The sequence below is a fragment of the Numida meleagris genome, chromosome 1 (genome assembly GCF_002078875.1).
Source record: "Numida meleagris isolate 19003 breed g44 Domestic line chromosome 1, NumMel1.0, whole genome shotgun sequence".
NCBI lineage: Eukaryota > Metazoa > Chordata > Aves > Galliformes > Numididae > Numida > Numida meleagris.
In genome coordinates, this window is record NC_034409.1 from 45851668 (window position 1) to 45865263 (window position 13596).

At 40.8% G+C, this 13596-nt stretch overlaps 1 protein-coding gene across 2 annotated transcripts in view; it reads right to left on the minus strand.

Moving 5' to 3' along the window:
• The window catches only part of TMCC3 (transmembrane and coiled-coil domain family 3), a 68335-nt gene that overhangs the window by 28604 nt on the left and 26135 nt on the right, over positions 1-13596 (minus strand). The window lies entirely within an intron of this gene.

Below are 13596 nucleotides of genomic sequence, written 5' to 3' on the forward strand. Positions count from 1 at the left end.
CAGCAGACAGGCATCTACCGTTAAAGTTACTGAAGAGGCTAAAGAGGAAATCCCATACCTGAGCACAGCCTGTACATTAAAGCAAGCTGTCTACAGTTCAAAAGCAAATATCAGTAACTACTTTAAAGACAGGAGAAACACAGTTCTCTTGCTACTGACAGATGAACAAGTTGCATGCATTTTCCACTAAGTACCTCTAAATCACTGCTATAAACCATGTATGCCCAGATCTTGCCAAACTTTTTTTAAACAATAATATATTGGATGCTTTGGAACATAAATCTTATGTTACACTGACTTAATTCTTGAACTGGTGAGCTCTAAGGATAAGAACCATCTGTGTTATAGTATTTTTTCAGCAGTAATTTGTGGGTGCCTTAAGTTACCAAGACTACAAACTCCAGAAGCATACTGCCCATCCAGTGCACATGGAAGGTATCGAGACCAGCAGATAAAGAGTGCTGCAGTGAACGTATTTGAGTTTAACACATAAACAAAATTAAGGCTTACCTATCACGAAACAGACTGGATGGCTAACTATGCAGTTCAACATAGTAATTTCTTTTCAGCATGCAAACATAAGTATTCAGTGTTAGGAAAAGTATGTGAGATAGGAGACACAACAGTTCTCTACCACAAAGAATTTTTCAAATTTCCAATGATACAAACCTATCCATTACCTCTCAGAGATTTGAGCAGGGCTGCACTCACACTTTGTTCAGTGTGAACAGCAGCTTGGAATACTGCTGTACTCCCCTGAAACATTCAAACTGATAGAGGAGTGGCAGGGACTTTCCACATTAGTTCATTAGTACTTTAGTTCAGCAAAAAACAATGGAATATGGTATCATATGGACCTTAGACTCATTTCCTTCAGCAACAACACCTGTAATATCTTCCCAGATCAGCTCCTCAGATCCCATCCATACACCTCAATAACTTCAGATTCTCTTATGTCCCTAAATTTCTATAGAGCGCATTCTGCTTCCCTCTGTATCCTTGTCACTGATAATAGCTCCAACTTTGTTAATGCTCCTACCATAAACTTTCATAGAATCATTTGAATTGGAAGGGACTTCTGAAGGCCATCCAGTCCAATCCCCCCGCAATGAGCAGGGACACCTACAGCTGATCAAGGTGCCTCAGAGCCCCTCCAACTTGACCTTGGATGTCCCTCTCCAAGGATGATGCCTTCACCACCTCTCTGGGCAACCTGTGCCAGCGCCTCACCGAGCAGAGCCTGGCCTAGCAGATAAGCAAAAGAGCAAGTTCTTTGGATAATCTTAACGTTATCTGTCTACTGCCCAGCCAGCACACCAGCAAGTGGAAAATGGGAAACGTGTCTCTAAGTTTAACTTCCAAGAAGAATAGCCAAGCTCCTGGTGAAGAAACAAAAATTATTTTCACATGATGTCTGCACTCATTACCTTTAAAGGCAGAATATGCTCAGCTTCAATGGATCTGAATAATGCAAAAGCCTCAGGAAATAAGAAAAAAAATATTTCCAGCAAAGAAACAATGGACTTAAAGGAATTTCCTGGCTCCTAACATTGAAAAATTACACTCATAAACTTATCAGGCTTTCTTTCAAAAGAAGTCATGTATTTTTCTTGCTACTTAAGCTAGGAAAGTAATTTCAGAACATCATTATTCCCATGGGTTAATGTTTTTTCATCTCAATTTCTAGCCTTGCTTTACTCACAGTTACGTCTTTCTCTTCTATGCCCAACTCCATTTCAAATGCTCCTCCTTGTTACTGGTGCACATGTGCAAGGTGACATATATTAACAAACTCCCTCTTTGCTTAAAGTGGAGTTATACCAGAAGCTTTGCAAGACTTAACCACCTCTAACTTCATCTCTTCTATTCCCCTCTCCTTCATGAAGTTCCCGACTTCACGCACTTGTTCATCATGTGGTACCACAGCAATTGTTCAGCTCAGGGCTGCACTCACATTCTAAGCAAAGGGAACTCAGCAGACACGGTATTTACCTTTGCTAAGATATCAGGCCACATAAACTGGCAAGATCCACCACTGGTTAACCCAAAAGTTAAATTTATTTTGTCTTTCATTCACCTCCAAGTCTTCAGCTAAGCCTTTAATTACTCTCTCCTTGAAAATTTGCTCAGGGATACACGAGTGCCTTGAAGCCTCCCATGTCACTCAGGAATACTCTAAATAAAGGCCTTGGTATAACCTTTTTCGGTTACAAAGAGGTCCTACATTCACTGTTCTTCTGGAGGAGGTCAGTCCTGCCGACTTCTTACAGTAGCTGAAGCTCTTCATGTTTTATTTTCACCTGGATTATGCGTACCTCTCAGCTCTACGCATTCACTCTGATTAGCCATTCTGCCTCCAGTTTTACACTGAACTTACAGGACCAAGTTGACATACCTAAATGGGCTAATTTCATTCCCAGTTAATTTCCACTGGAGGATTTACCTGTTCTCTTATTATTTACATGGTGGAACTCACTGCTTATAGTTCCAAGTGATTTTAAGCAAAATGCTGTGAAAACAAGTACATGAATCTCAATAAAGAATTTACATGTACCCAAGAGGGGCAAAACCTAATGAGACCAAAGAGATAAGAATGCATTACTTCAAGATGAGATGGGATGGGTACAGACGAAGAGAAAGATTAGCATAGGAGGTATTAGGAAATCTGCATGACTCAGACTGGGGAAAAACGAACCAGAAAAAATCTGAAAAAAAGATGCATCAAATTCATAAAAGCTCTGGACAGGATTTAGAGCTGTAATGTGAGAGTCTTTGGGGGCTGTTTAGAGGGTTTCTAGGTTTTCTTTGCTACTACGAAATCTCCAGAGATCCAATAGCACAGCAAATACTGTCAACGTTACAACTGCCATAAGCAACTCAGCTTCTGAATTCCTGGCTGAAGTCGTGGTAACATACACAATAGTAGGCAAAAGGAAAAACCATATTCCATGTACATTACAAGGTCAAATTTTACTAATATGTTTTCACAAACAAAACACCAGAAGCAAAGATCAATCAGATTTTCTAACGTAAGTGCAGTATTCATCCTTCAATTCTGCTGGTGCAAATTTTTCTAAAAGGAAAAGCAAGTTAACAACGTTAAATACATAAAATGTACATTTATACATAGATATGCATGTACACAGGTGTGTATAATATAAAATAAAATTCACCTTGGCAGATTTTAAGGCAGAAAGGTTATGTTCTTGTCCTCTTTTCTTCTCACAAAACACAGACTGCTGAAAATAAGTAATTGGTGCAAACTGGTCATTTTTAATTCCTGTCTAGCAATTCAGAATCTTCATTTGTGGCACCTGCAAGAGTAGTATCTAGTATACTAATAATACAGAGCTGTGAGTCCAATTTAGAGAAAGTTATCTTGAGTGCCACATGGCATAACCAGCACACCTTGGCGGAAAAGAGCTTCATCCAGTAAAGAGACAGTCCCTTACTTTTGTGGGAACAGGGGGGCAACTTGACATAATTCAAAATAAGGAGGTTAGAAGTAGAAATGCATCTTCTGGGACGTTCAGCTACCAGAATGTCGCAATATTTTCACATTGTCCATTTGTTCACTCCTGAAAAAATTGTGCAGAAATGTTGCACGATGTAACATATAATTTCAAATAATGCAGGAACATCGTCTTTCATCGTTCTCCCTTTCTCAAATGGCAGAAGGGCTGAGTAAACAATACAAAGCTTACTCAGGCAGAAGAAAGCTGAGCACAGTGTAAGCCTAAGGATTACTTCTGAGCATCCAACATTCAAAAAGCAAGCTTGTGTGCTGACATTACTGAGGAAAATTTTCTGCATTTGGAAATGAGCCGCTGAGCTGAGTACACTTTGTACCTTTGTTAGCATGACTGTCTCTAAACCTTACTGCTATTGCAAAGATAATGACAGCAGATAGACCCGTCTGCCCCCGGAGGAAAAGACATTTCAGAGAATGATGCAACTTGCTCGCAGAAGTCTTGGAGCAGTTGGAGCAGACTCTTCCCAGTAGGTTAATTGCAGCACTGGGTGGTGCCGGGCACTGCTGCTCTTCTAAAATTAAAACTCCCTCAAATTTAGGAGAGTAATTGCTACAAAAAATAAAGATATTGCTTTGTGCGTTTGCTAACAAAATATACGGCAAGCTCACCACGACTTAGATAGAAATTTTAAACACTCAATTCAAATGCAGTGCTTTTGTACTAATTCTAACTCCAGCATTAAAGCACTGATAGGAGGATTCTGTTTAATACATAATACTGTTCTAAATCATACTGGAATGAGGATTTCTTTCCATTCCTATTCCACCACCGCTACTTTAATAAATCAAACAGCAACACCACAAGCAACATGTGTGGCCCTACATGGAGACATACAGCGATCAATTTTATCCAGGTATTTGGACGCAGCTATTAAAACTTTGTCTCACTAAACCATGAGGAGTTCACACCCCTAAAATTAGCAAGCTACACTGGATGTAATCAGAGACCACAATGAGGTAAACAGAGACCAACATTTCTTCTTAAAAATAGACATTAAGAGTTATTGCAGTTTGCAAGGGATGGTAATAAAATAAATTTAACTCTGTGTGACTTTTTAAAACTGTCTTACTGGGCAGCCTTCAAATCAATCGTAGCCCTTTATTTTCCTAAAATCACTCACAAATATATTAAAAAAACCCAAGTTCTCATTTAAGAATTCTATTTCCATACTGACAACACCAGTACAAGTTATTTCAACCAGTTTTCGTAGAAACAGTATAAGCTCAAACAACCTTTGTCTTCACACTGTTAGAGAAAGAAAAGTTGAGGTACAATGGCAAGCTAAGGTGTGTGTGTCCACATGAATAGTGCTGCAGCTCCCAGCAAACTGCCTGTCACAGCCACAAGCCAGCGGGCAGAAAGCAGCCGCCAATATTACCTGCACAGCTACACTTGAAAGGCAGTGAGCATCAGACCCAGATTTCCTTAACTCACAAACACTGATTTGAGCTGCAGCACTGTAGATGAAGTGCAGAAAGCTGCTCTGTCCCTCCTTCACTCTCTTGTCTTCAAATTGAAAAGGTCTATTCATGAACAGCAAAACCAATTACGTCCTGAAGTTTGCAGGGCATATTCTGAAAAGAAGACTGTAGTTTGGGGAATTCACTGAGAGTTCGCGCTGAAGAAGCGCTCACAAGGAGAACTGATGCATTCTTACTCCAAGGATTAGAGCTTTGATTTTCTTGTACTCATCATGAAAACTAAATGTTTCAGAGGAATCAGGACACATCTTCTGAAGGTGAGGACTTGTACAAGTGAAGTTACACCCTTTTTCAGGCAGTCTCTATTTCAGACCTTAGTGGAATCAATTAATTATAAATCCTCTATGTTCTTCAATATGACAGCAGAGCTCCAAGACAGTCTTTCCACCTCCAACATCAGCCTTGTGTGCCGCACTGGCTCCTCTTTTGGCCAGACCTACCTAACGGAGCAAACACGAGAGCTCTAACACTCTCCAAGGGCTAGGCAGAGAGCAGTCCCATATGAACAACACGTAACAGCGACATGGAAGATGTGCCCCGCAGCTCTTCTTGCTAAGATGAAAAGACTTGCACGTGCTCACCTGCTATACATTTTTACAGCCTATTCCTTGGAAACTGGATTAGAGGTATGCTCCTTTGGGAGGATTCATTTTAATTGGCAGAACTTGCCCACAAGGTTACAGGAGACTCAGGTCTGTCAGACAGATGGATAAGGAACAACCAGTGTACTTTGTCATCATATTTCAAACCCAGAGTAGTCCTGTATATGCTCACACAGAAGCAATGTTCACTCTGATTTTCCAAAGCCACTTTTTAAAAACTCCTGAAGAAATTTCCCAAGGTTTCCTTGGATTCTTCCTCCTGAAGAATTTCCCAAGAAATTCAGAACCTGTCATAGAGACAAATTTTACAGAGCCAAAACAGAAAGAGGAAGAGAAAAGGAGAGGTAATGTCCTGTACTGCCAAATGCCCTGTAATGCCAGATGAGTACCCAGAGACCAATAGTTTCTATGCATAATGGCAGAGCTGGCAAAACATAGAGATCAAGAGGAAAGTTTTCCTAAAACAGCAGAATTATGCGTAAGTGAAATGAAGAGGGAGAGCCAGAAAAATGTTCTGTTTGTTGGACTAACAAAAAGTACCTTTAGAATTTTCCCACTCGAGAGTCAAGGTGATTTGGCATATACGCCTAGATATTCAGTACAGACATCTTGTTCTACAACACATGAAAAAGTATAAAACTTGCATCTTTTCTGCAGTGCCACAAATATCTACAGCCACACAGCCGTTATGAGTGGATACAATCTAAACCAGATTCAGGTGCCCACCTCTGGGTGATTTAGTTCAACTTCCTCCCCAATCAGTAGAGATCAGACCCATCACCATCAGGAACTGGGCCTCGCTCAGCTACAGAAGCACCCCACACAACCAGCCTGGGAGCAGATGGATGATTTAGAGCAGTTACACAAGGCTTATACAATTTGGGAGGAAGAAGAGTCTATGGCAGGTAGTAAGCCTGCCTGATACAGAGAGCAGGAAGCTGCATGTACTGCGTATTTTTGTAGCATCAAAAAAGGTCAGTTTTGGGGGTTTGTTTTGGTTTTGACGTTCAGTTGAGTTTATTTTTAAGCTTTAAAAATAAATATAATATAAAATAATAAATTAAGTGCCCATCCAGATGACTAGTGGCTCTGAAACATGCATCCTTCACTGCAGTTGTACTCTGTGCACGCTTGGAGAAATGGCATGGTCTCTGGGGAGGTGAAGCAACTCCCATCATCACCCAAGGGCTGGGAGCTGCCCCAGTACGCTGAACCCGTGTCTGCAGAGCCTTAGGCTAATATCGTCCCCACTGCTCTAGACTTCATTTCAAAACATAAGTTATCTCCTCACAAACCACTTCAACCCACTCTGACATTAACTGCCACACCACGAAATGGCACAAAGCACACAGACTGACCAATTCTCTCAAGTGCAAACAATAACTGAAACAAGGGCTTGGCTATTTGTTTCTAAACACCGCAGATGGGTGTATCTTCATTGCAAGAGTACTTCTTCAGAAGTAAAGAGCAATTTACATACATGTTTCAGCAAAATGCACGCATTCGTTAGTAAATGAGAAATCCCACCTGAGGTTTGACCCATGTTGCCACTTTGCGTGCAAAACATTTTGTGAAAGAACAATCTACAAACTATTGCAGACACTCCTCAAAACCCAGTTTCCTAAATCTGAAAGAATAAAGATATCATGGCTTCTGGCACCAACAGATCACAAACAAAAGCTCGATACCAAGTTTTATGAATAAGATGTCACTAGAGAAGCCAGTTGATGACTTTCAGATCAAGTTCTGTCAGTTTATTTCTTATTCCTCCTCCTGAATATCTGCCTGTGGTTCAAGACTTTCCAGTTCCTTGGTATGTTTGGAAAAAAAAAAAACAAACACACACACACACAAACACACCCCAGTTTTTCCTTAGAGGCACAAAACAAGCACAAAGAAAGATGCATCTGTCTGTCTTTTTTTTCCTATATTAAGTAGGCACAATCATGCCCCTCAGGTAGAAAACCATAGGAAGTTAGTTTCATAAATGCCAGACATAGATCTGCTTACTAGCATCTCTCTGTGCTCTAAATCCCATGGCCTTCTCTCTGTTTAACACGGGAAAGACACCAGAATAAGGTGATAACAACACCCATCCTTTACTAGCAGCAGTAAGCAACCAGCTCTTCAAGACAGCAATGTTCCTGGGTACTCTTGAAGGCAAATTACTTAGTACTACATCCATACAATTTATGGGAACAAAATGTGCAAATGTCAACAAGGACAGACCCAGAATTTGTTAGAATACCTGCTGGAAACAGAAAAGGAACTCTTGCTGCGTGTCAGAGACCTTCTCCCGCCTTCGCTCTTCTCCTTTTCTTAATCCTTCCTCAGATCTTGTTAAGAATTGCCTCCGCTCCCTCACATCCCCCAGCCTTCCCATGCTCCTGAGATGCCAGACTCAGTCCACTTGCACATGGCAGAAGGAGGATTCCTGGGCAAGGCCAGCTGCCCCACTGGTGGCGGTGATGTCATCTCACAGAGGGGCCCAAGGTCACTCATTGCATGAATTTGTGGCTGAAGAAAGGGTACCGCTGCAGAGATGGTCACAAAAAGCTGTGGAGGAAAACATCTCAGGAGTACGGCAAACACACTGTGAACCTTCTGGACCCATTTTAGCTCAACAGGGGCCTGGCAGCAACTGAGTCGGTCTGCCGCCATTTACTGCCTGGCTTTAAAAGACACTCCTCAGAGTTAAAGAGATTTTCTTAGGAGCAGGCTGTCGTTCTTCCTCTGTTCATCAAAACTGAGAATGTGTGATTTGCTCCAAAAAAAAAAAAAAAAATAGACTGACAAAAACATAGTCAGATTTCTTCCTTAAGAAATAGGGAAGAAATGAACAAAGACAGTCTCTTTTTATGGACGTAGTAAGAAATGGGGAAGAAAGAAATCAGAAACCTGATGAGTGGGTGGAGAGATACTGTGCAGATCTGGCAATGAATATCAGAGACTATTATGACACAGAATTGTGTTATTCCTGCCAAAAACTCCAGTAAAACAAAGATTCCTAACATAGTAAGAGCCACACACACTCGTATTATGCACATGCATCAATAACTGCAGCAGTAACGAGTACCCAAGCATTTTATTTTATAAACACCTATATGGTATCAAGGGAAAAAAGAAAATTACATCCAACCTTTGGAATAAATGCTTAGCCTGATTCTAACCAGATCCACATTTTTCACACTTGTTTGAACACTTCGCAGATCCTTCCGAGTGATTTAAGTGCAAACAGAACAAAAAACCTCAAGCCAGATACATAACTCAAGAAGTGTTGTGAAGTTTATTTTACCAAGCCAAAGAGAATCCAAAGGTGTGTGATGCAGGATTAATTCTCCTCATTACACATTGTGTCAGAACATTATTGGCAAACAGTAGAATTGATGTAGGCAAGAAAAGAAAGGGTTCCAAAAGCTGACATTTAACAAAACTTTCCTGTAACTAAAGGCCTAAGCAAAAAGATGTATCATGGGAGCAATGCATATTTCTTAATCTTTCTATTGTATTAAGTCACTGTGATGCTAACAAATGGTATTTTATTACCTTTTCTCCCACTGCTTTGGTTGTGTGTGCCCCACAGCCAACATCAAGAAGCATTTCTCCTTTCCTCTACTGTCATTTTCAGACTGGAATCCATGCATCTTCTAGACTTAGGTAAAAGGCTGGTAATTCAGCATCCACATACAGCACAAACAGCAGCGTGGACTCAAAGGCTGTAAGCATGCTATGACCGCAGAGGGGTGAAGGAGCCCCACGTTGTGGTGTCATTTATGGACTTGGTCCAAGATGGCACAAGCAGCTTGGGAAAAGCTGGCAGGGTGAAAGCAGCAACGTGCAATGCTGCAAACTGGACAAGCGGTGAGTGCAATTGAGCACACAGTCAGAAGTCTTCCTTGGTCTTCCTTAAGGAATAAGGCATCTCAGACCTGATCTAGGCAACTCTCACTCAATGAGATCTGTTCATCTAGTTTTTCTAACACTAGATGTCTCTTCGAGACTACCACTGGGTTTGGTCCTACTCTGTTTCATAGCTTCCACCTTCCCTTGCAGTTGCCTGCAGCTTTCAACCAAACCTGCCGTAATCCAAACACAGTCAATGGCTACAAGAGCCCAAACAACAGCTACTTCCCATTTGATTTTAGTCTCCCAGGAAGTGAGGGCAAAGCAATGAATCTTTAGCACACTTACTGGAGAAATGTTCATAGTCAATTCCAGCAGGTCTGTCAGTTGGATCTTTGGGTGTCACTCTCCTGTCCAGGCATGCTGGTACAACATAGCATATTTTCTGCATATTTATATCATTGTGCATTTGAATAACAACTACTGGCTTAATTGCAATTTCTATATTAAATGTATTGGAATAACTCAGAAGAAAAGGAAAAGTGAACACTGTAAAACCAGAGAAAGTTGCTACATCAATTTCCCTTACAGGGCTTCTTTTCCTGTCGCAGTATTTCTTGTAGCATGGCACCGAAATCCCACATAGAAATTCACTTAGATTTAAAAACTACCCAACTACAGACCCCTAAGCTGTGTTACTTATCTGAATGCGGAGGGCTTTTACAACGATAGGCAATATTGGGTTCTTCTGCCACCAGCTCTGCTCTAAAGCTTTGTATCACTTCTGCAAATCAACGCCTTCTGCTCATACAAACTGATTTCAGAGCAGTGCAGTCTTCCTAATCTTTAAAGCACCAGCATCATAATGTTTCATCTCCAACTAGAAATACTTCCTCTACGCACAGCATTAGCAAGGTAATAATAATAAAATCTTATGTAATGCCTGAGAAAACAGTAGTGACCTTGTAGTGTCAGCAGCCTTTTCGAAAGATACAGTCCTATCAATTTCAGTGAAATCATATGATTTAGATAACCACTTGAAGTGTTAAACTGTTGCAGTCCTCAGTGTCTTTATTGATGTACGTGTGCACACAGAGGCTGCTGCTCTTTTTGTAACAATCTCTGCCAGAAAGCAAAGCGGTTTCTAGACATTTTAGCCAAGCCTGCTGCAAGATCATGCATTTACAAAACAAAATCCAAGATGAAAACCCACCTAAACCATCCTGATTAAAGCTAGATGAGACTGCAGGATGAACTGAAAGTAGCATCTACCATCCTGTACAAGGCATTTGCTCGATACATAGACAATTTTCCATAAGGCTGCTCCAGTTCATCTCGGCTTGGTTCTGTAGGCCACTGTTGTCAATGGAAACACTCAAGACTTCAGAACTATTTGCACCACTTTTTGATTTTAATTCAATAACACATATTAACTCGTTGCAACTCCCTATTACTGCTTCACTCAGAGCTACTGAAACAAAAATGTTTAAGGGAAGGTAACTGTTACCAAGCTATATACAAATAGATAAAACATGGAAGAGGCGCCTACTATACAAACTGGTAACAAATAAGATGCCAAATTTCTTTTATCAGAGGTCCATTAAAGCCCACTGTAATGTCCAATACAGGGGTAAATAAGAAAATATATGAAAAACCACTGCTACCAATTTTTACCCTCTTTAATTTCATGCATGTGCAACACCAAAACATGACAATAATAAAGTGGGCCACGTCTCCATAATACGAAGCTCCCAGTTTGTAGGTATTCATTACACCTCAGCTAGCAGGGTCTTCCCTCCTCTTCCATTCCCACCCCTAAACTAAAGCTTAGATCATGTAGTACAGTGTAAAAACTGCCTCAGAGGAGTTCTCACTTGCTGAGAGAGTCTGCAGAAGGTTAGCTGCACAGGCACAAGCCACCTCGGCTGCATACCAGATCCCATATGTCAAGGTTTTAGAGCAGCAGGTTTATTTTTGGCTTTGCATATTAATACTCCATTCCTCTTTTGGACTAAAGGAAAAGCTGACAATTTAGATAGTAAAAATCACGCAATCCTCGTTAGCAATAATGCAAATGCTCTTCAGCATAGTTATTCCACATGAATATATAACAGGAAAAATAAGAATTATGTTACACTGGATCCCAGCACTACATAGAATCTCATCTCCTACCCACATCTTTCCCAAAATCACACTCAGCTCTAGGGGTGAAGATAAAATCTGCACACATTTTTGTAGTGCCAAAGCCCTAGAACTGGACAACGGGCAGTGAGAGCAGCCCCATCCAGCCAAAACCTTACAGGCTCAGCCTCAGCATGGACACCATGCCAGGTGGCAGCCAGCTACAGCCTCACTGATGGAGATGATGACAGTAAGCAAGTTATGGATCTAGAACTGCTTGCAGCCCCCTGCATCAGCACTGGCAACGTGACAGGAGGGCAATCGCACGTCCTTCAAAACAAGCAAACCGAAAGAACTGAGACTTTCCTCCAGCGGCTATGGCTTTGTGGTGGTGTTGTTAATACACCTAAGATTGAAAGAGCGGCAAGCAAATGCCCCAGTCCTGCAAGCAACACCACCCACTGCAATAAGGATGAGCCAAAAGCACAGCAAAGGAAAGGAGACATTAAGTTCCCAGGCAGAGACCAAAAGGTAAGAAAGTACAAAACTTCCAAACCAAAAAATCGTCTTAAACCTTGGGAAGAACACAAATCCCCACCCCCAAGAAAATCAAAAGAAAAAAGATAGCAGCTTTGTAAACTTCCTAACAGTTCTTTCTGGCACTGGAAAAATATTAAGAAGTTAGTGTCCCAAATAGTTCTGCAGTGGCAAAGTAATCAAAAGTGGATTCTAGTTCTACATGAACAAACCCAACTTTTCTTCAGTTCTACGTGGTTAAGCAGTCTGTTGGAGGTCCTACCACAACTGTGGCTTCCTTCTCTTATCCCCAACACTCCTGCATCATGCAGCCTACTACCTGACAGGTTTCATAGATTTCTAGATACGTCGTGGATTTAAAGTTAATGCTTGAAGGTCTTAACAACATTCTGTCTCATCAAATTATCTTCATCTTATGTCAAAAAATGAGGAAACTGGGAAAAGCACACCTAAGTTCTCTGAGCACAAGATACCTGGAGGTTTGGTTATGAGCTACAGAAGCCCAGAACAAGCATACTCCCATACTGAAAGCAACACCAGGAGCATCAAATCAATCTCTGTTTCTCCTGAAACTGTGGTGTTTCAGTTTTGTGGACTTTTTTTTTTTTGTACTTGTGTTTTTGTTGTTGTTTAAAATTATAATCTTTTCTAAGCCCCTTTATGTTATTTCCTCCAAATATACTAAAGATTACAAGAAATAAAGGGAATCCTACGACAGATGATGAAAGCGATTAGAGGCTTAGAAAGACTTCCATATGAGGCGAGATTATTAAAAAGTCTGCCTCGCTTATAGACAAGATGAATGGGAGGGATCATAAGAGAGACATGGGGAAAAAAGAAGAGACATTCAGAGGACGCTTTTTATCACTAGAATGTGAGAAAACAAGTGGAAACCTGTGCTTTTTTTGTTTTTTTAATGAAAGCCTTTTTTTGGTGCAGTCATATAAGAATCAGTTCATCCCCCAAACACTGATTCTACTGCTATTCTCACTAAGGCTGAAAACTAAAAACAAGGATCTCCATTTGTTAACAACAACAAAAAAGTCCCACACATCCACATCTACTCCAGGTGAGACTTTTTAATTTTTTTATTTTTTTTTTTAAATAAAGAAGTAATAATTACCATTTCAAATATACTACTACTACTACTGAGGGAGAGTTCTGAACAGGATCCAGAGTACCAGCTATTACACAACCGGGGCTTCCTGCATCTCTGTCTAAAGCATCTGGTACTGGTTAAAAGCAGGATGCATCGCTGCACAGGCTTACAATGGGATGCAGTACAGGAACTCGTGTTTCAGTTGTACTAGAAGAGGATTTTTAATTCTGCAAGACCACACATATAAATTCATAATCCTGATGCACTGCGGAGGACACCTGTTCTGAAAGGTTTTAGGGATCAAGATTGAAGAGCAACGCTCTGATCAGCAGCTGAAAGAAAGAAAAGTATACACAGGCTTTTGAGGTCTAAACAGGACA